At 34.0% G+C, this 22,908-nt stretch overlaps 1 protein-coding gene and 1 long non-coding RNA gene across 11 annotated transcripts in view; one reads left to right on the forward strand and one right to left on the reverse strand.

The window, feature by feature from the left end:
* Positions 1-22,908, forward strand: part of NCAM1 (neural cell adhesion molecule 1) — a 513,914-nt gene that overhangs the window by 147,801 nt on the left and 343,205 nt on the right. The window lies entirely within an intron of this gene.
* Positions 1-22,908, reverse strand: part of LOC141508258 (uncharacterized) — a 132,474-nt gene that overhangs the window by 6,511 nt on the left and 103,055 nt on the right. For 4 of the 6 annotated variants that reach the window (XR_012474374.1, XR_012474377.1, XR_012474379.1 and 1 more), the window contains 5 exons: positions 22,420-22,497; positions 22,074-22,194; positions 20,454-20,544; positions 15,911-16,096; positions 12,700-12,961 (listed from right to left, as the gene is read on the reverse strand). This is a non-coding gene — a long non-coding RNA (uncharacterized LOC141508258). Of the gene's footprint in view, positions 1-12,699; positions 12,962-15,910; positions 16,097-20,453; positions 20,545-22,073; positions 22,195-22,419; positions 22,498-22,908 lie in introns of those variants that run through there. The other 2 variants (XR_012474375.1, XR_012474376.1) reach the window with 2 other exon arrangements.

The raw sequence follows: 22,908 nt of genomic DNA on the forward strand, positions 1-22,908 counted from the left end.
ATTTAAACTGAGTAATTATTGGTTATTAATTGTTTTTAAAAGCATGTGAAATTGTGTGTGTATTTCCTGATACTTGGATGGTTTCTTGAGGAAAGTTTTGTCATAATTTAATGAACAGCTATGACTCACAGGAAAACTGGAAAATTTTCTCATATAACCAGAGTTGCCAAGACTAATTCAATTTTCTTTTGAATGACTGTTACTTACAATCTGATATTGACTATTACTTTTCATCAGCTGAAAGGAGTCTTGCTAATAGATCTGAATGCAAGCCAGAGAAATCTCTAAAAGGAGCCGTTTTATATACAGCAGTTTTAATAAGCAAATGAATGAAACCTTTTATATAAGCAACAAAGCCAAGAAAGTACCCAACACAGTGAACACAGCTGACACCTCATACAAATGACCGCAGAACAATGCTAGATCATGTCGGTCACTAAAACCTATTTTGGCAAGGTCAAATAAAAATAGCCTCAATTATTCAAGAGCCATGAGTGCTTTTATTTTTTAACTGGTCTGTCAAAAGCAACTGTTCCCTATTTCTGGGTGTTCAGTAAATCAGCTAGGTGCTGTATTATATTATGCTAAATTATGAATATATTTAGCCATGTAGAAAGTCATTGTTTATAGTTTGTTTTCAAGAACTATTAAAATTGCAACATATAAGCTAGTTTAGATGTATATATGTCTAGAGATGGAGGAGGGTATTAGAGGCCTGGAGACTGATAGACGAGTTCAAATATGATCCAAGGATTCTTAGTAAATTGTGTGACCCTAGGCAAGTCACTTAATTTGTTTGCCTCAGTTTTCTCATCTATAAAATGTGGATAATAATAACATGGCTATTATATATCATGGTTATTATAAATCAAATGATATAATATTTGTAAAGTGCTTAGCATAGTGGCTACTACATAGTAGACACTAATATAAATGTTAGCCATTGTTGTTGTTGTTGTTATTATTATTATTATTATTATTATCCACATGGCTCCTAAGGGCTATAATATAATTTGAGGCATAGCTAAATCACATATATAGAGAATACCATAATTCTTAATATAATTTTAATCTATAACAACAAAATATTTAATATAAAGTTTAAATAATGTTAATACTTTAAAAACACACTAATTCTTTTGGAATATTCTCTATATATGACTACTTAATTAGTTATAACCCATTAACAGTATGTTATACTATACACAGCTAGGTAATTATTAATAATCAATTTACTTATGACTTAAACAATAACTATATGACTCAAATTTATGTGGTGTTACATTATTAGTGTTTAAATGATAAAAGATAAAAGAAAATTGTTGATTTTTAAAGACTTGTGTAGTTCACAATGATATACAAATATTTATTTTACTCATTCTCTACTTCTTTCTATAATAATTATATATAGATACATCTTATAGATATGTAGATTTCTTTAAGTATAAATGTGATTTCACTACCATTCATCACCTAGGAGTCATGTAAATAGATGAATAATCAGAAAATAAAATGAAAATTTTTATTTGAGAAAATCAAAGCACATGGTTGTAGTACTGCATCAGTGACTGATATAATCATTTTTAATTAAGGTCACATACTAAGAAAAGATCCAGAGAGTCATCATACTCAAATTTTTTTAAAGTCTCTGGTACATGATGGAGGATCTATGGGAAATGTTAATAAGAATCACAATCAGTCAACAAACATTTATTAAGCACCCACTAGATATCAAGTATTGTGTTTAGCTCTGGGAATACAAGGAAGGGTGGGAAGCATCCCCTGCCTTCAAGAAATTTGTGACTTAAGAGGGGAGAGAAAATGCACATCTAGAACAGGATGAATTGGAAGTAATTAGCAGAGATGGGGCATTATCATAAGGGGTTTAGGAAAGACATCTTGTGCAAAGTGAGATTTTAACTGGAACTTGAAGGATGCCAAGGATGGTTAAGAGACAGAGATGAGGGAGAGAATTCTAGGAATGTGGGGCAATCAACAAAAATGCCTGAAGCAGGAAGATGGGGGAAAAAAAGTAATGGATTATTTGTAATCTTCATGGATGAAGGAGATACTTAATGCAATTGCAGTGGAGAGAGTCCTGAATTTGTAATCAAGAGCCTTGGATTTGAATACTTGTTCTGTTAGTTACCTATGTGATATTTCATTTCATTGTGAATTTCATTTTTCTCATTTATAACATGAGAGACTAGCAGAATTCTAACTAACTCTAATATGTTTCTTAGGTCCCTTTGGGGAGTGGCTTCAAATTTAAATATAAATCGATCCCCCCCCCCCCTTCTTGTGACTTAGAAGATCACAAGTAAGCATTATTTATGTTGTATTGAATTTTTATTTTCTTGTACATTTCCCAATTATATTTTAATTTGGTTCCTTCCCCACTTTGTTGCAGAAGCTGCATGGGCAATGAGTTTGACACCTTTGCCTTGTAGCATAAAATCCTACTTTGTCTTATATCATAAAATTCTATAATCCTGAAATTCATAATGGAAGATGAGACATCTTTGTTGATGACCCTTTTATCACAGATCTTTGATCTAATCAAGTCCAGTCCAGTTAACCCACTAACAATCCACACTCAGCAAATCCAAAATGAAGTTGGTTATCTTTTCCCTCCTACCATTTCTTCTGACTTGGTTTTTAAAAAGAATTACACCACTCTCTGCCCTATCACACCAGTTGATTGTAAAGGTAACTGCATCCTTATCGATTTTGATTATAAATATGATCTGCGAGCATCTCTTATATCTCCTTTCAAATCTTATTGCAAGCTTTTTTTTTTTAACAACCATGTCTTTTTCTCATCAAGACTATTGTGGTAGCCTCTTAATTGGTCTTTCCATGCAGTACTCTGATCTTTAATTCCATTTCTACTTCTTTTTGCAGCACTAATTTCATTTACTCAGAAGTATTTAGTGGACCATTGTTCCCTACCATATTAAGTACAAATTTCTCATTCTGTCATTCAAGGCCTATCACAATTTAGTTCCAACCTTTCCAGTTTTATTCATACTATTCCCATTTCCCTTTTAGGAGGAAGCATCAGATAGTAGATAGAGTGCTGAACTTATCTTTGTATTGTGCTCTTCCTGGCTATTATTTAACTGGGTAAGTTATTTATTGTCTCTGAAGTTTCTCACCTGTAAAATGGGGGACTGAACTTTGGATGGTACTCTAAGGTTCTTTCCAACTCTAAATATAGGTTTTGAATTCTTTTTTCCCCCCAAGTACTCTAAGGGTTCACAAAATCTCAGATTTAATAGAAGAAAGTTTATCTATTCCTACCCACAATTGAATCAAATCTCTAATAAGTGGTCATTTTCCCCTCCCCACCCCAGTGAATTTCACCATTTTTTTCAAGTTCTGGCCTATAATTCTTTTCCCTCACCTTCATGTGGCATGGTCTCTAGTTTCCTTTTTTTTTTTTTGCAAGGCAGTGGAGTTAAGTGGCTTGCCCAAGGCCACACAGCTAGATAATTATTAAGTGTCTGAGGCTGGATTTGAACTCAGATACTCCTGACTAAAGGGCTGGTGCTATATCCATTGCACCACCTAGCCTCCCCCTCTAGCTTTCTTATTATGTTACTGATTCTCTTCTTTTATCCCTTTATTTGTCAGTGTTCTTTTAGAATGTGACCATCAAGAACTCAACAGAATGATTCAGCTGTAGCCTGACTAGGGACAAAGACAGTGAATAGGATTATTATCTCCTCAGTTCTGGATACTGAGAAACTTGGTAGTGATCTGAAGTTCACATTTGCATTTACTGACCAGCAAATTACATTGAGTCATGTTGAGCTAGGAGTTCAGAAACCACTTCTAACTCTCCCCTGTTTTTTTAAACATGAATTGTTGTCTAACCTTTCTTATACATTGATTTAAAAAAAATACAAAATTAGGACTTTACAGATTATTTCGATTAAATTATATGATAGTGGATTCCTCTTATAATAGTAGGATCTTTCTGGATTTCTCACTCCTTTTAGTATGTCAGTTACCTACCTAAGCCTGTATCATCTGAAAATTTGATAGATATGTCACCTGTGCCTTATTGTGCTAGTTGTTGCCAAAAGTATCAAATATCACAGGGCCCTAAGGCAACCCTGTAAAGAAAGACTGCCCTCCAAACTGACATCAACCCATAAAAGACTACTTTGAGACCTGTCATTTAACTAGCTCTGAATGTGCTTAACTGTATTATCATCTAACCCACATCTGTCAAGGCTGTCCATAAGAATAGTATAAGAAACTTCATCTAGTGTTCTGCCAGATAAACTACATCTAGTCTTTTATGCTTGTATTTCTCCTTATCTTCTCCTTATGAGTCTAGTAGTATCTACCTATGCATTCCAAAGTTTCATTTTTGACTTTGTACCTTCTTGCCTTGTACATTACTTTGCATATGGCAGGCTGTTCACAATTCTGAATAAATGAATATCCTACTTCTGGCTCAACCATTTATTTAAGTAGAGGCATTCCCTAGTTCTCACTATCTTTTATAACTTTTCCACAACTCAGATGTTTGTGCACAGCTGAGAGGATGGAGAGAGAGACAGAGAGACAAAATCCCACACTCAGTTATCCTATTGATTGAATTCAGGCTAGTTTTTTTTTTATTAAATAGTAAGAATAATATCTATATAGCACTTTGAGCTCTGCAAAAATTCTTTACATATATGTTATCATTTAATTCTCCCAATAACTCTGTGAGGAAGGCATTATTGTTCCCATTTTGATGATATGAGATTAAGTGAATTCCACATGGTCACACAATTAAGTGTCTGAAGAAGGATTTGAGCCTAGGTCATCCTGACTCCAAGTCCAGTGATTTACATACTGTACCACCTACCTGCTTTGATGCACAAAAAAATATAAGAATACAGATCTCAATTTTGGTCCTGCTTTTGAGAGATAAGCAAAACAGGCCCCACCTCAAACTGCTGGTTCATTCTGAGTCACTCAAGATAGGACTAGGATTGTTTTATGTTCAGTAGAACAGAGAAACCTGGAGCCTTTGAAAAATGCCCCAATGTAGGATAAGCAAATTGTGGTCATCTTTGAATATACTAATTATGCATAAATTTGATGAGATAAATAGTTGGGTTAGTAAATTTTCTTTGATGTGAAAGATTGTTTCCTGCTACATTGATACCCTTCTTCCCTCTAGGAAAGAAGTCCATTCTGACCAGGAAAAAAATATTGAATTCTGAAATTCTACTAACTAAAATAATCTGCCTTTAATCTCTCCTGCTACTTACCTTATCATTAACCTGCTCCAGCCTTGTTATCCCTTGTTTGGGGGGTGGGGGGTACAAGGCAATGGGGTTCAATGACTTGCCCGAGGTAATAGCTAGGTAATTATTAAGTGTCTGAGGCCAGATTTAAACTCAGGTCCTCCTGATTCCAGGGCTGGTACTCTATCCACTGTGCCACCTGATTGCCCCAGCCTTATTATCCTTAAGTCTTCACCTGTTTTCTTATATCATTATCTTTATTCAGACTTCACTTGTTTCCCTAATTGGTTTAGAGCTCAGACCCAACAGTCAGTTAATGAAGTTCTTGGTACTAACCCAGAATTCCTACCCTACCTGGCCTTTGTGCATTCCCATGTCCTTAATCTATAATCTTTTGTAAGCTCCACTATCTTGTTCCCTTGGTTCCAAATTGCCAAACTTGGCTGGAGAATGTAATATTACTTTTCTGATTGAGTGCACTGTTTATCCATGGTATCTGATTTCATCTTTGTCTTCTTTGCTTTTCAGGAATTCTTTCATTCGTATTTTCTTGAAACAGCTATTTCAATTTTTTTCACATTCTACTCAACCTTCTTCCCTCATCCTTCGTTGGCCCTCCATTTCCCTTAGCTAACAGATCATCTCATCACCTAGTGTTCTGAAGAAAGTCAATACTATCTAAAATGAGTTTTTTTAAATTGCTATTTACCCTTAGAATCTCTTTATATCTTCATCCTTTTCTTTTTATTTCCGTCCCTGAAGAAATTTTCATCCTTTCCAATTCTAACTGCTTGATGGTGTTATATTTGCTACAGAATCTCACTCCATTAATTATCTCTTTCCTCTCTTTTATTTTTAATCTCTTTTTCCACTGGTTCTTTCCTCTTTCTCACTTTCCACAGACTCTTGTCACTTAATCTATGGGAAAAAAGTCTTTCCAGGAGTGTACAGATTAAACTTAAAAATATTTCTGACCTCACCTCAGAGAGCTGGTTGTTAAATATTTACCAGTCAATTCTTCCGCTCCCCCTTAGGTGTTCTCCATCCTAAAAGAAATTTCCTTCAGCTGTCCACATCTTACAATCTTATTTCATTCCTACCATTCATTACCAAGAATATGCATATTTTCCAAAGATTCTTTAATATCTAAAAGCATTTAATTTGTGTATGTCCAAATGTTATAAAATGGAATATCTTTGTTTCTAGCCAGTCAGCTCTTAGCTCCTTTCCATTTGTCTACTTAGCTGAAGGTATTACTTCTTTCAATATCTAGCAGACTTTTCTCTATCTTCATTCTTTCTTATATCTTTAACATTTGACACTATTCACCAAGAACTTCTTGAAACTCTTAGTTTCTTTGACACCTCATTATTCTGAGCCTTTTCTTACTTCTTACAACTTTGTTTTTCCTGATGACTTCTCTTCTTTAGATTCCCTAAATGTAAATGTTCCCCAATATTCTCTCTTTAGTGCTTATCTCTCAACATTTCTTCCTTGATGACCTTACCTATTAATATGCCTTCACCCATCCATTTAGATAATTCCCAAATACATTTCTCCAGGCTCAGTCTCATTTCCTTATTTCCAGTCCTGCATTTATAATCATCCCAAATATATTTTCATCTGAATATACTGCTGTTAACCTTAACTTAGGATTAGAAAAAGGTCAAACTTGTAATTTCTCTCAAATCAGCACCTCCTGACTTCCTTATTTCATTTAATAATACCCCTGTTCTCCTAGTGACACAACCTTAAAAACTTGGATTTGACTCCTCACTCTCAACACTTCCCCATGCCACTCCCTGTTCTAACCCTACTTACATATTAACAGAATCTCATTTTATCCTTACAACAACCCTAGGAATTTCTTGTTATCATTTTTATTTTATAGATGAGGAAACTGAGACAGATAATGCTTAAATGAATTGCCCAGGTCACATATCTTGTAAGTGCCTGAGGTCAAATTTGAATTTGGATCTTCCCGATTTCAGATCAAACTTAGGTGTTTCTTCTTAATTTCTTTTGATTCATTTTATCAGGAATTTATTTTATTGTATTGAATTTCCCAGACACATAAAGAGGCATTATTACAGAGAACCAGTTTCTATATCAAGAATTCAAGTTTTTCAAGTTCTGTCTCTGATACATTCTTGCCTATATGAGTTTAGCTTATTTCAGAACTCAGGAAACTCTCTAAGATCACAAATGGCAGAACAGTTGCAGATTCACATTGGTAAGAGAGAGTTCCCTTTTACAGTGAAAACAGTTTTTTTTTAAAATGCTAGACCCTGTGTTAGGTGAAAATAATAACAAAGATGAAATTCTTTCCTCCTAAATCCCTTAGCTCTCTTCTTGTTATTCTCACCCCATTTGAATTGGTATTATATTTATTTGCATCCATTTATATGTTCCCGCATTACACTATTACTTCTTTGAAGTCAGAATTGTCTCCTTCTCACCATTTTCCCTTGTGTAGAATCTAGGCACGTAAAAATAGATATTTGTTCAATTGAATCAATGTCAGTTAGTTTCTTAGAAGAGAATTTTAAATAGTCTTGCCTTAAAATGTTGGCTGTACTTGCATTCAGAATTTTCTCCCATATTCTAGGTTGTATCTTCAATGTGTGGTGCATCATTTGTGAATAGAACACTACTATCAATAGGGCATGTACCTTGAATTATGTTTCCTGTATTGATGATGGATTTGTATTGCTCTGCCTACATGCATTCCTGTATCCAGGTCTCTTTGTGACCATTGAAATACATTTAAGGGGCTAGTCTAGTGCTACCTGATGCTAGTCTACATTCATGAAACAAAGTCAGAGTTGACTGGCTCACAGAACAGTCATGACCTTGACCATAAATGTAAGCTATTATTAGTATGGAACCAGTCAAATCAGTCAGACACAAGTATATCAGAAGTTCTTTGGAGAGGCTAAAAAAAGGAACAAAGTAAAGAATAAAAATGATTACCAGGAAAGAATAGGAAAGGAATAGGGAATGTGTAGTTAATGTAACTATAAGCAAATGAAGGGTTTATTATATAGAAGACTTAGGTTTATTGTCCTCTAACACCATAAAAAAAGCCTCAGAGAGAAAAATTATGTTTACATTTGATGAAAAGAGTTTAAATTAACTAAAAGAAGAATTTCTCAGTTGGAAATTTGGCATTAGTGGCTTTTCTTCTGCCCCTGTGGGTCTCACCTTTCCCTCCTGACATTGAAGATTTTCAGAAGTAGCATTCACAAAGATCTTCCTTGGGTAATGTCAATGTTGGATTGCCTAGGAGGCAGACCAAGTAGCCTTTTGGGATCACTTATTTTTTTTAATTCTCTCATTAGAATCAAACTAGCACTTTGGTAATATAAATTTCTACTGCCAGAAAGAATTCTTTCATCACCCCTACTGTATAATACTGTCTTTTTTTTTTTACTTTTTTGCATGTGATTTTTTTTTTATATTTTTGAATAGTCTACCATGATAATCACACTACAATTATCTAATCAATATATTTGTTCTGAATGTAGTGGATATACATAATGTATGAGTTTCCCCCTTGATTCTTTTTTATTTTTATTTTTATTTCTTCCATTTCAACCATTGTTATACTACAGTGGAATAAGGAATCTAGATTAATAAACCAAGCAATCAATCAACAGCCATTTATTAGTCATTTACTGTGTACAAGGACACAAGAACACAAGTATAAAAATGAAAAAGTCACTCCTGGCAAATAACAATCTGATAAGAGAAGGTAAAGAGATAATAATAATTTTGAGGGAGGAAAATTGTTGGCTCAGAATATTTAAATTATCAATCTGATAAAAGTTTGAAAAAAAATTAAATACATTTGTCATACTTTGAAATGAATAACAATTGTCCATTAGCCACTTATGAACCTCTTCAAAAGAAATCTTAGCATGAGCTTGAATAATTCTAATAAAGAGTTGGTTATTGGGGCGGCTAGGTGGCGTAGTGGATAAAGCACTGGCCTTGGAGTCAGGAGTACCTGGGTTCAAATCCGGTCTCAGACACTTAATAATTACCTAGCTGTGTGGCCTTGGGCAAGCCACTTAACCCTGTTTGCCTTGCAAAAACCTAAAAAAAAAAGAATTGGTTATTTCAGTTTCATTAGTGAAGAGTGTTATATGTCTTTGAATTTTAAAAAGTTTGGATTTTAAAAATCACCTACTACTCATTAAAATAGTTAGAATTTAAAAAATATTTTTCTAACATCTATAAAATTTACTTTAAAAATATATTCCATTTTGTAACATTTGGACCTATCCAGATTGAATGCTGTTAGATGTTAAGGAATCTTGGGAAAATATGCATATTTGCCTGAATCTTGGTCTAATTATGGTTCTAAATCTGACTTTTATTAAACCTCAGTTGAGGTTAATATTAGCTTTTTAAAATTTGTCTGTGTTTTTAAAAGATATTTCTTTTTAGGGATGTTGCCCATATTTGGGAACAGCCCATTTTGAGAACAAAGTGGTATAGATCGCAACATTACAATATAATACAAATAAAAACATAATCATACTTGCCCATCCTTTCTGGAGCCTTTCCATTTCTCATTGATTTAAAATTAAGTCAAATTAATACCTGTTCTGACATTGTTGCTTTTTGAATTCAGATTTGATAAATACTATTAATGAAAATTATATTCTAATTGACTGGCAGGAGAGGGGGAGCCCTTACACATCAAGTAATCTCACTTCTTGCCTCTAAATGTCTTTCACAAGATCCTTTATTTTTTCTAATGAAGTTTTCTTTTTTCTTCTTAACATAATTTGATGGATCAGCTAGTTTAGGTTGGAATCATGGAATCTAAGAAAGTGCCCCCACAAGGAAAGTACTTCATTCACTTCTCATTTGTATCTCTAGCATCTACTATAGCCCTTTTGTGCAAAGCAGTTACTTAATTGAGACTTAAGACTACAGAGCAAAGGGTAGTTTGTTCAAAGACTGCAAAGGAACAGATGGGAATCAATTTTTTGTTGCTAATAGCATCAAAACTAAATAGCTAATGTTTATATTATGTATGTATGAGAGTATTTGTGTATATCTATGTATACTGTACATGAATCTTTATTACAGGTATATCTAGGATAGGTAAATCTATCCTAAACATGAGGTAGATATATAAATTCATACATACCTATGGGTATGTTTACAAATATATATATATATATATATATATATATATATATATATATATATACACACACACATATATGTAGTCTAGATTAGGAGTATATAGGCTAATACACAGAAACATTTTGTTGTCCAGTCGATTCAGTCATATCTTATTCTTTGATTCCAATTGGGGTTTTCTTGGCAAAGATACTAAAGTGGCTTGCCATTTCCTTCTCTGGCTCAGTTTACAGATGAGGAAACTGAGGCACACAGAGTTAAGTGACTTGCCAAGGATCATAAAGCTAGAAAGTATCTGAGGCCAGATTAAAGCTCATGGAAGTGAGGTTTCCCGACTACAGGCCCTGTGCTCTATTACTGTACAAACCTGTCTGGCATGTACATGCAAATATAAAGATATGCATACATATAAAATCTAAGTTGATGGCTATTGAATACAATCATTTTAAGGTGCTGTATGAGGAGTCCTAGTTGCCCTTTATTGCATCCCAGATTCCCTGTTCTGTGGCTCTCATCAACTCCCGTAAGATTAGAAAGACAAGGTAGCAGTCAGGAGGGCACCACCTATACTGAATGCACCCACCTTCCCCTGAGTCTAAGGGGATTTAATAACCTTCTGGAGCTAAGTGGAAAAATACTGTACATCTGGCTTTTTCCATTGAGACCTGTGAGATACGGAAGCTCTCACAAGCTGGAAAAACACAGCTAGTCTGTGACCCTGGCTGTGAATTTTATCACTATCTCAAGACAATATCCTCCCAGACTAGCCTTGCACAAGACATTGGAAGATAGAGTAGGTAGAACATGAGCTGGAAGAAGCTGATGTCTGGAAAATAGAAAATGTTTATTTTTTTATAAATGACTCTCTTCCTAAAGAATAGATAGTACCCCAGAAGGAATGGTACATGCCTGTCATATAAGCAAAATCAAATCACAGGCCAATAACATGGTTCTCTATAATGGTTTCAATCATTCCTTTTAGTTTAATTTGTGTGTGTATGTGATTCTAATAACACATGGGATATATTTGTGATTGTCATTTCTCACTTAGATTTAATACTAAGAAATTTTGAGGAACTTATTTGTACTGAGCACATAAGAGAGTTATATGCCTACATGATATGATGATGAATATAAAAATTATAAATTCCAGGAATATTTGTAACACCTGAGCATTGCCCTGAATACCAGCCTTGTGCATTATGCACAGAGACCGAAGAAATTCCTAGTTGTCTAAGAGAATTTTGAGTATGATGCTGCTAGCCTTCTCTAAGGTTTGTGTAGACACATTTCAAAAAGGGATCTTTAGAGAGGCAGCTGATAGAGACTGTTTAATGTCTTAAATTTTTATATGGCAGATTGGGATCTTTGCACTATTGACTTGGTTTGGAAGCCATCCCCATCTTGTGCCTTGACTTCCAGAGCTTACAACTCTGTAGAATGCTGAGCATGAACAAATATATCCAACACTCAAGGTCCCCAGCCTCATTCTAAAGCTAGATACATTCAGAAACCTCTCTCCACTGCTTCTATAGTAGTCCTCTCTCAAAGAGTGTCTAACCAAAGGATGGTCAGTATGGAACAACATAGGGCTGTTTTTTAGGGCATTACCTATGAGGTTAATACTTCCACTAGTAAATTTCATATTTCTAAGCAGATATGGGGTAGATTCGTTTACCCAGTTCATAACTACACAGGCTATGTATGTATATATCTTGGCATGTTAGATATAGCACCCTAGATCTGGAATCATAAAGATGTGAGTTGAAGTCTTTATTTACTTATTAGTCAAATGACCTTAGACCTTATATGACCTCTCTCACCATAATTTCCCCCATTTATAAAGTAAGCAAACTGTGAGCTAAAATATCAAAGTGATATACAAATGTGAAGTGCTATATGTTAGCTGTTATTGTTGTTGCTATTGCTATCATTATTATTTCTGACTTGATGACCATGAACAAATCACAGCCCATTAACATTCTAGGTAGCCTCTAAGTGTATAAGTTGTAAAGAATTTCCTGTATTAGTGAAATTACAAGTTTGATTTTTCCATCCCTTTCCTTATTATTTCAAATTAAATGTTTTACCAAAGCATAGATTACATATAAATGGGTATTAGTCCATTATTTCTCAGCCATTTGGGTAGGTAGTGTTCTTCTTTATCAGTCCTCTAGAGTCATGGTTAATCATCTAATTTATTGATTAAGCTTTTAAGTCTTTCAAAATTGTTTTTATAATTTTACTGTTGTAGTATAAATTGTTCTTTTGGTTCTGATTACTTCATTGAGTATTGGATAGAAAAAAAGAGAAGTAATTTTCTCCTCAGAATATACTATTGACCAGTACTGTCAAGTCAAATAGAAATATTTCCTTATGGGTTTTTATTGGTTCAGAAAACCATAAATTGACATTATCTATGTCTTGTTGTACTTTATTTTGTTAAACATTTTCAAATTACATTGTAATCTGGTTCCCACTCTTCTACTGCTGCCATTTTTTTGGCCTAACGCTGAGCTTTGAATTTGATGCTTCTGATATAGAGTCATCTAGACAAAATGAAAATAAATAGATTAGAAATTCAGGAAAGAGATCAGAAGCCTAGCACAGAGATATGATATAGTAGTGATGGGGACTTCATTTATCCAGGTATCTGCTGGAACTCTTCTCTGGGTCAAAAGAAAGTAGTTGATAATATGAGTTGTTTTAATGATAACTTTATCTTTCAGAGAAGTAGAGGAATAAGGAGGAAATTCTATCTTGTATCTGGTTCTTACTAATAGAAAGGAAATAACTTGCTAGGGTGGGAATGAATGGGAACCTCCAAGGGAAGTGACCACTATGTTTTAGAGTTTATGATAGGGAACAGGAAAGCTAAACATGATCTGTCACATTCCCTAGATTTAGGGGAGTATAAATTTCAAAGTGTTCAGAAGAATAAGTAGTAGAATTCCATGAATTAGAATTTTACAGTGGTTAGAAGGTATGGGAAACTCTCAAGAATTAAATATGAAAATACAAAAAGAAACAATTTCAATGAGAAGGGGGGAAATGGGAGTTGTTAGAAGGCTTTGCTGCAGCTGCAAGTATTACATTCACCAACCAACTTAGATTTTTAAGAAGGATGTTCAGAACATGGAAGCAAGAGAATGACTACAAAAGAATGACATCTTGTGAGAAAAGTACAAAAAGTGCTAAAGTATGAAATTATAAATTTATGCACAACTTGTTATTTGGAAGAAAATTATTCAATTTCATATTATTCAAAATCTTTCTTTAAATGTTTTATTAGTGTGATTAAGCAGAACACATATAGAAGACCATTATTAATGCAATTGCCTTGATCAAATCAGAGAAAGCGTGAAATATGCAGCTGGTGTTGCATGTCTTTCTGAATATTGACCCTATTAATTAATCTCTATCATGTCCAGAGGAACAGGGAAGAGTAGAGGAAGAAGCATATAGAAATTACACAGATTCAGTTTAACCTGAGTCAAGTATTGATGAATAGAATTAAAAATAATTTTAGTTCAGAGATTCCCAGAATTGGACACAGGGCTATGTAACAGCTAAAGAACTAGCCCTCAAGTCTCTGATAAGGACTTGTTGCTAGCCTTATCAGGTTATACCGCTCAGTCACCTTCACACCTCTCATTGCTTCTGGTGACTCTGGAAGACTTAAAATTGCAGCACCTATCTACTTTTGTTGAAGGAATCCCTATTCAAAAACTTCCTATAAACCATAAAGTCGAGGGTTAAAAAGATTTCCCAAAATCAAAATCTCAGATATAATTCTTATTTTAGTGTAGGGAGGGGGTACCCATGATTTCATTGATATAGAAAACTCATGAATGAAAAAATAACTTATAACATTTCAGGTCATTGCTTTTGCTTCAATTTAAATATTTACCTAGAACCTTTGAGAAATTAAACGACATGGCCAGAGTCACACAGCATATATCAGAGGCAGTACTTGAATCTAGGATTTCTTGGCTCCAAGACTGACTGGCTCTCTGTCCATTAGTATGGGATAGCTTGGTAGCACAGTAGAGTGCTGGACCTGGAATTAGGAAGACTCATCTTTCTGAATTCAAATCTGGTCTCAGATGGTTACTAGCTATATGATCCTGACCAAGTCACTTAACTGTCTCAGTTCTTCATTTGTAAAATGAATAGGAGAAAGAAATGGCATCCTATTCCAGCGTTTCTGCCAAGAAAATCCAAAATAGGGTTATGAAGCATGACTGAAATGATTTAACAGTATTTAGTCTGTATGATCTAGGAAGTTAAAAAAAATTTTGGACTGTCCATATTAACTTTTCTCACTTTTCATGAAAAACTGAAGTATTTTCCTGAATATTTTAATTGTGGCATGAATAGACATAGCCAGATAGAATTATTGAAATCTAGCTTTGCTTAATTAACACTGGGCTTTAATCAAGTAATAATTTTAATTGAAATGAAAATAAAACCCATATCTCTATTTCTTTGTTTCTTAAAATATTTTTATAATATTTATAATATCATTTATCAGTGTGGTAAATAAACTGATAGGTATGTAGAAATTAGCTATACCCCTGCTCACCAGGATTCCTTTATAGTTATACCTTTAATCAAAGGGAGTGTATTTTTAAGTTTTGAGTCAATGATAGGAAATCTCCATACATTGAAAAATAAAAGCTATTAAATTACAATTAAATTTTTGTTTTTACATATTTTTACATTATTTTCCAACATATTTTCCCTTACCTCCCAAAGGAGACATTTTCTGTTCAATAAATAAAAAAGAGAAAAAAGTTTCAGCAAAACTAACTAATACATTTTACCAATCCAAAATGATATATAGTATTCCACACCCATAATCCTCCATCTCTACAAAAAAGAATAGGCAGTGTTGTCTTAATAACTTCTTTAGGGTCAAGCATAATCATTATAATTTTTCAGCATTTATTTTTGATTATTTAATTGTTCTTTCTATTTACATGGTTGTAGTCAGTATATCTTGTTTTTCTAGTTATGCTTATTTCATTTTGCATCTATTCATATTAATTGATTCTTACATTATTTCCATCAGTTCATATAACACAACTTCCTTAGGCATTCCTTAGTTGATGGTTATCAATTTCATTTTTAGTTCTTTGTGCTATAAAAAGAACTTCCATAAATAATTTTAGTTTTTTTATCATTGCTCTTTCCTCAAATACTATTTGTAAATCCCCCACACTTCATCTATTTTATATTTATGTAATTAAACATATCCAGTATATGCCTTAAGCACATAATTCATATTCCTTCTGACTCATAATTGTTCATCTTCACCTTCTTCCACAATGTAGTATTTTTTCATCTAACCATGTGTTGCCCTAACCCTTCTCCAACATTAATCCAAACATTAGTGACCTCCCGAGAATCACATACTGCCTGAAGCAATTCAGTGAATAATAAGGAATATTGTTCCATGTTAATAAGGATGATGACAGATTAAATGAGAGGCTTACATAGGACAATAAAGGTGATGAATATCTCTTCGAATGCTATTCATGATTGGTTCTCCTACTTTTGTATGGCCTTTTTAAACTCTTCATATTGTAGCTTTTTAGTCCATCATCATCATCATCATCATCATAATTGAGAAAGCATTTTGTAAACACCTATTTAATTTGTGCCAGTCACTGTCCTAGACCCTAAGGATACAAAGACAAAAATGACAATCTAGACCCTCAAGGAATTTACAATCATGATAATATTTATTTAAATTTTTTATAGATTATAACTATATTGGGCCTTTTCAGGACAGAATGTGTCCTGGCTTTCAAACATATTATGTGCTACACTCAGTTAATCAACTTACATTTATTAAGCACTTACTATACATGAGGTAATATGCTAATCAAAAAGGAAGACAAAAATGGACAAAATGGAAGCAGTCCTTACCTTCAAAGTGCTGGGGGGAGATATATTGTAAATATGAAGATAGGCATACACATATGGAAAGGGGGACACAAGGTAGCCTGAAAGTAGATAACACTAGCATCCAGGATGACTGGAAAAGACTTCTTACTGAAGATGATGTCTAAGTTGAAGAAACAGGAGCTTCCAGAAGGTTCATATTAGAAGGGGAAGAATTCCAGGAATGGAGACAGTCATAGTGAGGAAGATTGTAGAGACAGAAGAAATAGAGACCTAGGACAGAGCATCTGAGTTAAGGGAATATGGCATGAATAAAGATTGAACAGAAGAGAATGAGAATGAGTGGCTAGACAAGGAGAAGAAAAACCAAGATAGAACAGTGTCAGAAAAACCACAGGAGAGAATATAGAAGAGAGGGTGGTCATCAGTGACAAAAGCTGCAGAAAGTTCAAGAAGGAGAAGGAGCAGAAAAGGCCATATGATTTAGAAATGAAGAAATTATTGGAAACTATAGACAGAGGAGTTTCAGGTGAGTCATGAAGAAGCCAGATTGTAAAGAAAAGAGGAAGTGGAGATACCAAATTCAGATAGCTTTTCTTAAAGTTTGACTAAAAAAGAGGACAAATAGAGTACAATAGTTGATGGAATGGTAGGATCTAATGAGGGTTTTGTTTTGCTTTGAGATGGTTGAGACTTAGAGTAGTAACATTGTGGAAAGCAGCAGTTTCAGTGGCTCACAAAGTTATCACTTGGTCTTTGGCTAGAGGTGATAGTGCTATAATGAATATGATTATCTTATTGTCATGATAATGAGTTGTTTCTATAGGTAGTTACTATTGCTGCCCATTCATCATATTTCATTTTTTCTCCCATGTATCATTATGATGTTTCAACAATATTTTCAAATGAAACTTCCCTTCACAAATGTTGATTTGTGTTTAATATGTGCATAAATGATAAGTAGCTCAGTGGATAGTATAATGGACCTGGAGTTAGGAGGACCAGAGTTCAAATCCATCCTTAGTTATTTACTAGCTGGGTGATTCTGGACAAGTCACTTAATCGTGTTTGCCTTAGTTTCCTCATTTGTAAGAGAATGACACACCACTCCAGAATCTTTACCAAGAAAACTCCAAAAAAGATCACAAATAGTCATACACAATTGAAATAACTGAACAACAATATGCATGGCAACCAGAAAATTGATCAGCTTAAGAAAACCAATAGTCCTGGTGATGATCTTACTTAAAAGAGAAATCAAAAATCAGTCCTACTTGTATTTGAAATTCATTGAAAAATACAGGACAGAGCATATAGTCATTTAAAAATAGTAAGATATACCACATTGCTCTTCATAATTAAAAAAGGGCTAACCAAATGTGAAATGACCCTGGATAAATCATTTATCCTCTGTGGTTCAATTTCATCCTTTATAAAATGAGGGAGTTGAGGTAAATGACCTTTGAGGTACCTTCTAGTGATTCTACCTCAAGTGAGAAAAGTTTCTGTGTGTTAATAATCAAGTATGAGCAAATGACAAAAACAGAGTGAGAGTAATCACTAATCAATTGGATTATTTTGGCCAGTTAGGCCAATGGTTGTGAAATTTCATTTTGTCTTTAACAGACACATATAATGAGTATAAGGGGAAACAATCACTCTATTTGACTGGCATTACTTTAGAGCTAAAATCAAAGAGTGGGATTGGCTTGGGATGACAAACTCATCCCATTGTTTTATTTTTTTTTTTGTTCTTACTGCTTTGGTGTGATGGAAAGATGGTCTAAGTCAGAGGGAAAAGGGAATAATAATGCAATAAAAGTAATCCAATTGTAAAGTCTGCTTTACAAAGCTGAAATGTGATGAGACTTTTTTCAAGTGTTATTTGTGTAGGAAGCTGTAAGATGTGAGTGAATCAGATTGTCTTCTGATAGAAACTGAATTCAGAAAATAAACTCCCCACCCGGCTCATGAATAAAAGTTTAGTAATATTTTGGGTGCCACACTATGTGCTAATCAATTGCTTGTCCAAAGAACAGTTCCTCTTGGTACCATTTCTAATAATACCACCAATTTAAAAAAAAGTCAGTTAAGCTTGGGTTGACACAATTATGAGTTTAGAACTAGAAGTGATCTCAGAAGTGAATAGTTCTCTCATCTCACAGATATGATCTGTGTTCTTTATTACACTGAGTAGAAAATATATATTTTAAAAGGATGAGAAATAGAGAAGAAGAAGAGGAAGAAGGAAAACAAAAGGAGGAGGAGGAGGAGGAGGGGGAGAAGGAGGAGAAGAAGGAGAAGAAGAAATGGTTCCTTATCTGAGGAAACTGACTTTCAGAGAAGTTAAGTGAGTTGTCCAAGATTACAGAGTGTCAGAGACTGAATTTGAACCTAGGTCCACTGAGTTCAAAATCAATGATCTTCCTACATTGCCTAACATTCTTACATTTTTCCAGGATTAAATTGTTGCTTTCTTAATTTTGTTCCTCATTTAGTTTCTTTGGATTGATGTGAGTTTTAATTTATGTTATATATAATAATTTAATGCTTTGTGGGTCTCTCATTTTGTTTGTGTTGGGTCTGTCTCCAATAATGTGGATTGTATTACTTTCATAAATTAGTATATGATCTTTGAGAGTTAATTTGGTCCAAAACTTTATTATCCTTTGGCAACCTAGGGATGAGGTCAACTGAACTAGATCCAACTGGTCCTCAGATACTAAACATACAATCCATGATTAGGTCCATATTCATAATATTTACATCTTAGTAAGATCTTCCAGAGCTTGAAGATACTCTATACTTTGATAAAATATTGGAAGAAGATTGGTTATTAACTGGTTATGTTTTATTATTAAAATTTTAACAGCAGTCAGGAGAGGTGGGGAGGGAAGGGAAATGATTCCATCCTTTACAGTGCCTCCAAAGTAATCTTCAGGATGAACATCATTTATCTGCTTGAGAAATATCAATGGCTCCCCATTGACAATTCTGACTTCAGTGTCCCTCAAGATGTTTCTCCAGTCTAACTTTAAAATCTTATTTTCGTAGTTTTCTTCTTTGCATAACCTGTGATTCAGTCAAATTAGACTAGGGATCTCCTCATTTTGTTCTACCCCCTCTCCTCTTCTGGATACGCCTCTATGTATATGATTTCAGCCTGAAACTGTCTTCTCTTCATCCCACTGGATCAAGAACTATACATCCGGGCCAGCTAGGTGGTGCAGTGGATAGAGCACTGACTCTGGAGTCAAGAGTCTCTTGAATTCAAATCTGACCTCAGATACTTAATAATTGCCTAGCTGTGTGACCTTGTGCAAGTCACTTAACCTCATTTCCTTAAATAAAATTTAAAAAATAATTATATATCTTCTATAAAGAGGAAATTGTGTATAATTGAACAATAAGGCAATGCAGAATAGCTCATGGAAAAAGATATTTTTGGACAGGAATTCTTTTCACGTGCTACTTTCACAGAATTTTCTCGTTCCATCTAGCTAGAGGTAATCTCTTTCTCTCTCTCTCTCTCTCTCTCTCTCTCTCTCTCTCTCTCTCTCTCTCTCTCTCTCCCCTCCCTCCCTCCCTCCCTCCCTCCCTCTCCTTTTTCTTCTTTTTCCTATCCTCTTTCCTATCTCTTCTGCTCCTTTTCCTCCTTCTTTTCCCCCTCTTCCTCCTCCTGTTCTTCTTCCTCCTGCTTCTTCTTCTTCTATTTCTCTTTTTCTTCCTTTTAAATATATATTTTCTATTCAGTGTGATAAAGAACACATCATTGTCAGAAGACTTCTAAAAATAGGTTTGCTTTTGGAATAAATATATTTCATCAGTGCAGAAAATGTATTAATTAGGTTTAATTATAATGGAGCTAATAGTATGAGATGTAGTAGTATGAGTAGTGATAGTAGCGATCTTCTGTCCTTTTTGGCTGTAGGATTAAGACTTAATAAAAAAAAGTCAACCTCATTCAGAGAGGCAGCATGGCATCATGAATAGAGAGCTGACCTTGAAGCCAGAAAGATCTGGGATTCAACTCTTGCCCCTGAACACGTATTGATTGTGTGACCTTGGGAAAGTTATTTAACCTATCAGGGTCAAGTAAGACTAACTATAAGATACAAAAAAAGTAGCTACCTGTTTAGGTAGAGGAAATTTTTTCTTCTAGACATTTACTAAATCAGTGCAGTCATGGTTCTTCATAATTCAGCAGTCTAAAGAGTGAGACCTGGAAGGAAGTGGAGAAAATAAAAAGAGTTATAAGGTAGAAAGGAAATAATGACTAAAAAGATTCTGAATCATGGAAAGCAAAAGATAAAAGAGGGAAGGAAAAATGAGAAAATGAAAAGATAACAAGCCTAACAAGATAAAAGGTCTAACACGTTTCAAATGTTTTTTTAAAGTTATTATTTTGATGGACTGATCAAAACCCCAACCTAGAATTTTGAGGATAAATTCTTTCCAAATATTTTGACTCAAAGAATTGCCTTCCATATCATACTTTATGCAAACAGTATGGGGATTAGCAGTATTGTTTTAATTGGCTTTTATAATATATGGCACCCAAGTAGAGTAATGACATATATATATATATATATATATATATATATATATATATATGTGTGTGTATATATATATATATATATATATATATATGCCAATGGAACTAGCATCCCTAAAATTTAAATGCAATATGTTATTTTAACATAAACCTGTTGCATAATGTCTCTTTGAGCCATTATTTCAGCCAGTTCCCTGGGAACAGTGGTTTTAGAAATGTTTCATTTCTGAATCTCAATATGATTTTTTCATGAAAATAATTGAAACCAACCTCTTTGACCTCATTAATATCACATTTTTCTATGGACTATTACTTGATAAATTAGAATGTTCAGTTATGAAAGGCTTTTTATGTGGTTGTTAGTATGTTTTAGTTAACATTCATGATGCTTTGCCTATCATGGATTATTACTTATAGTATTACTGACCCTTAGTAATGGGATCAAGAACAATACATCTTCTGTAAAAGAGGAAACTGTGCATAACTGAACAATAAGGCAATGCAAAATAGCTCATGTAAAAAGAGGTTTTTGGACTGCATAGGCACATTCTTTATTTCACTTTCTGCATTTCACTTTCTGCAACATAAATTTGTAAGTCTTCCAAGGGAAAAGTGATGTATGAACTTTTGAACTCTTAGTGAATTGTGTTAAGGAGAATATGGTCCTGAGGATGATGATTTGGCCTTTTTTTTCCCCCCACCCTCCCCCAACTGGTTGCTACAAAACATTCACACAGCAACTTGCAGAGAGGAAATTATGGGGAGAAAAGCCAACTATACTACTTAGTCCAAATGTTTTGCTTGTTAAACTATACATAGGGTCATTAAACTTGAGCTTTCAAGATCCCCAGAGAAGAAAAGGAACTTCTTCATAGTATGGGTTTAAAATTGAAAATGAGATTCCTTGTAGGAAATAAATAGTCCTCAAAACAAAATGCAAGAAAAGTCTCTTAGAAAATATAATAAGGGGAGTGAAATATTTTTACCTTATATCTTACTGCAGCTATTCAGGTTTGATTTTACAGAAGGATGGGGAATTATTGGATGAACCAAAAATATTTAAAGAATTGAGGATGGCCTCTGTTTACATTTGGTCATTATTTTTATTGCCACTCCAAATTTCCCTTCCCTCCCCTCCCCCTCTTCTTTCCAAATATAAATTTACATTTTAAATTTCGGGGACAACCAAATCATACTTCCTGAGCTCTGTTTGGATCTTTATTTTGAAATGTGGATCCATGAGGGCCATAGCAATTTCCTTTCTCTCCACTGATGTAGGATTTCTTCTTATCTTGTACCCAGGCAGCAGTGTGTTCTCTGGGAAGGGAAACAGCATGCTTTTAAAAGAAATAATAATGATATGAGTTTTTTTAGGGAAGTTTGGGTAGGGTAGAGGAGGAAGATGGAAGATATCATCCCCCTCCCCCCAAAAAAATCAATATTATCCTTTCTCTTGGGACTCATATTTAAGGTATTTGAATTATTATTAAAAAGTCCCAGACTTTTAGACACAGAAGAGACTTAGCAGGGATAGAATCCAACCTGTTAAGGGGTCATCCAGGTTCCAATGAAGAATGCAGTCTCTCTCTAGGTGGCCCATTCACTTTACAGTGGCTTTAACTGTTGAGAAATTTTTCATGATATCAAACCTAAATTACCTCTTTGTAGTTTCTGTATCTTGTTCTGCCCTCTGAGTCTATTTCTTCCTCCCTACATAAAAGCCTTACAGATTCTTGAAGAAAATCATCATAATTCCCCTCAGCTGCCTCCCCATCAGGTTTAACATCCCCAGTTCATTATTTCTTTTTAAATTTAAATGAAAATAAATTTTGTTACATTTTAAGTGCTAAATTATCCTCTTCTCACTCTCTACTACCCCATGCTCTGTGATATGATATATACATATGGCTAAAAATAAAATCTGTGTTAAATTGTGGCTATCTCTAGTGCCTCTGTGCATATATATATATATATATATATATATATATATATATATATATATATATATTTGGGGGGGGTTGCGGGTTCTGT

This window comes from Macrotis lagotis, chromosome 1 (assembly GCF_037893015.1).
Source record: "Macrotis lagotis isolate mMagLag1 chromosome 1, bilby.v1.9.chrom.fasta, whole genome shotgun sequence".
NCBI classification, from domain to species: Eukaryota; Metazoa; Chordata; class Mammalia; order Peramelemorphia; family Peramelidae; genus Macrotis; species Macrotis lagotis.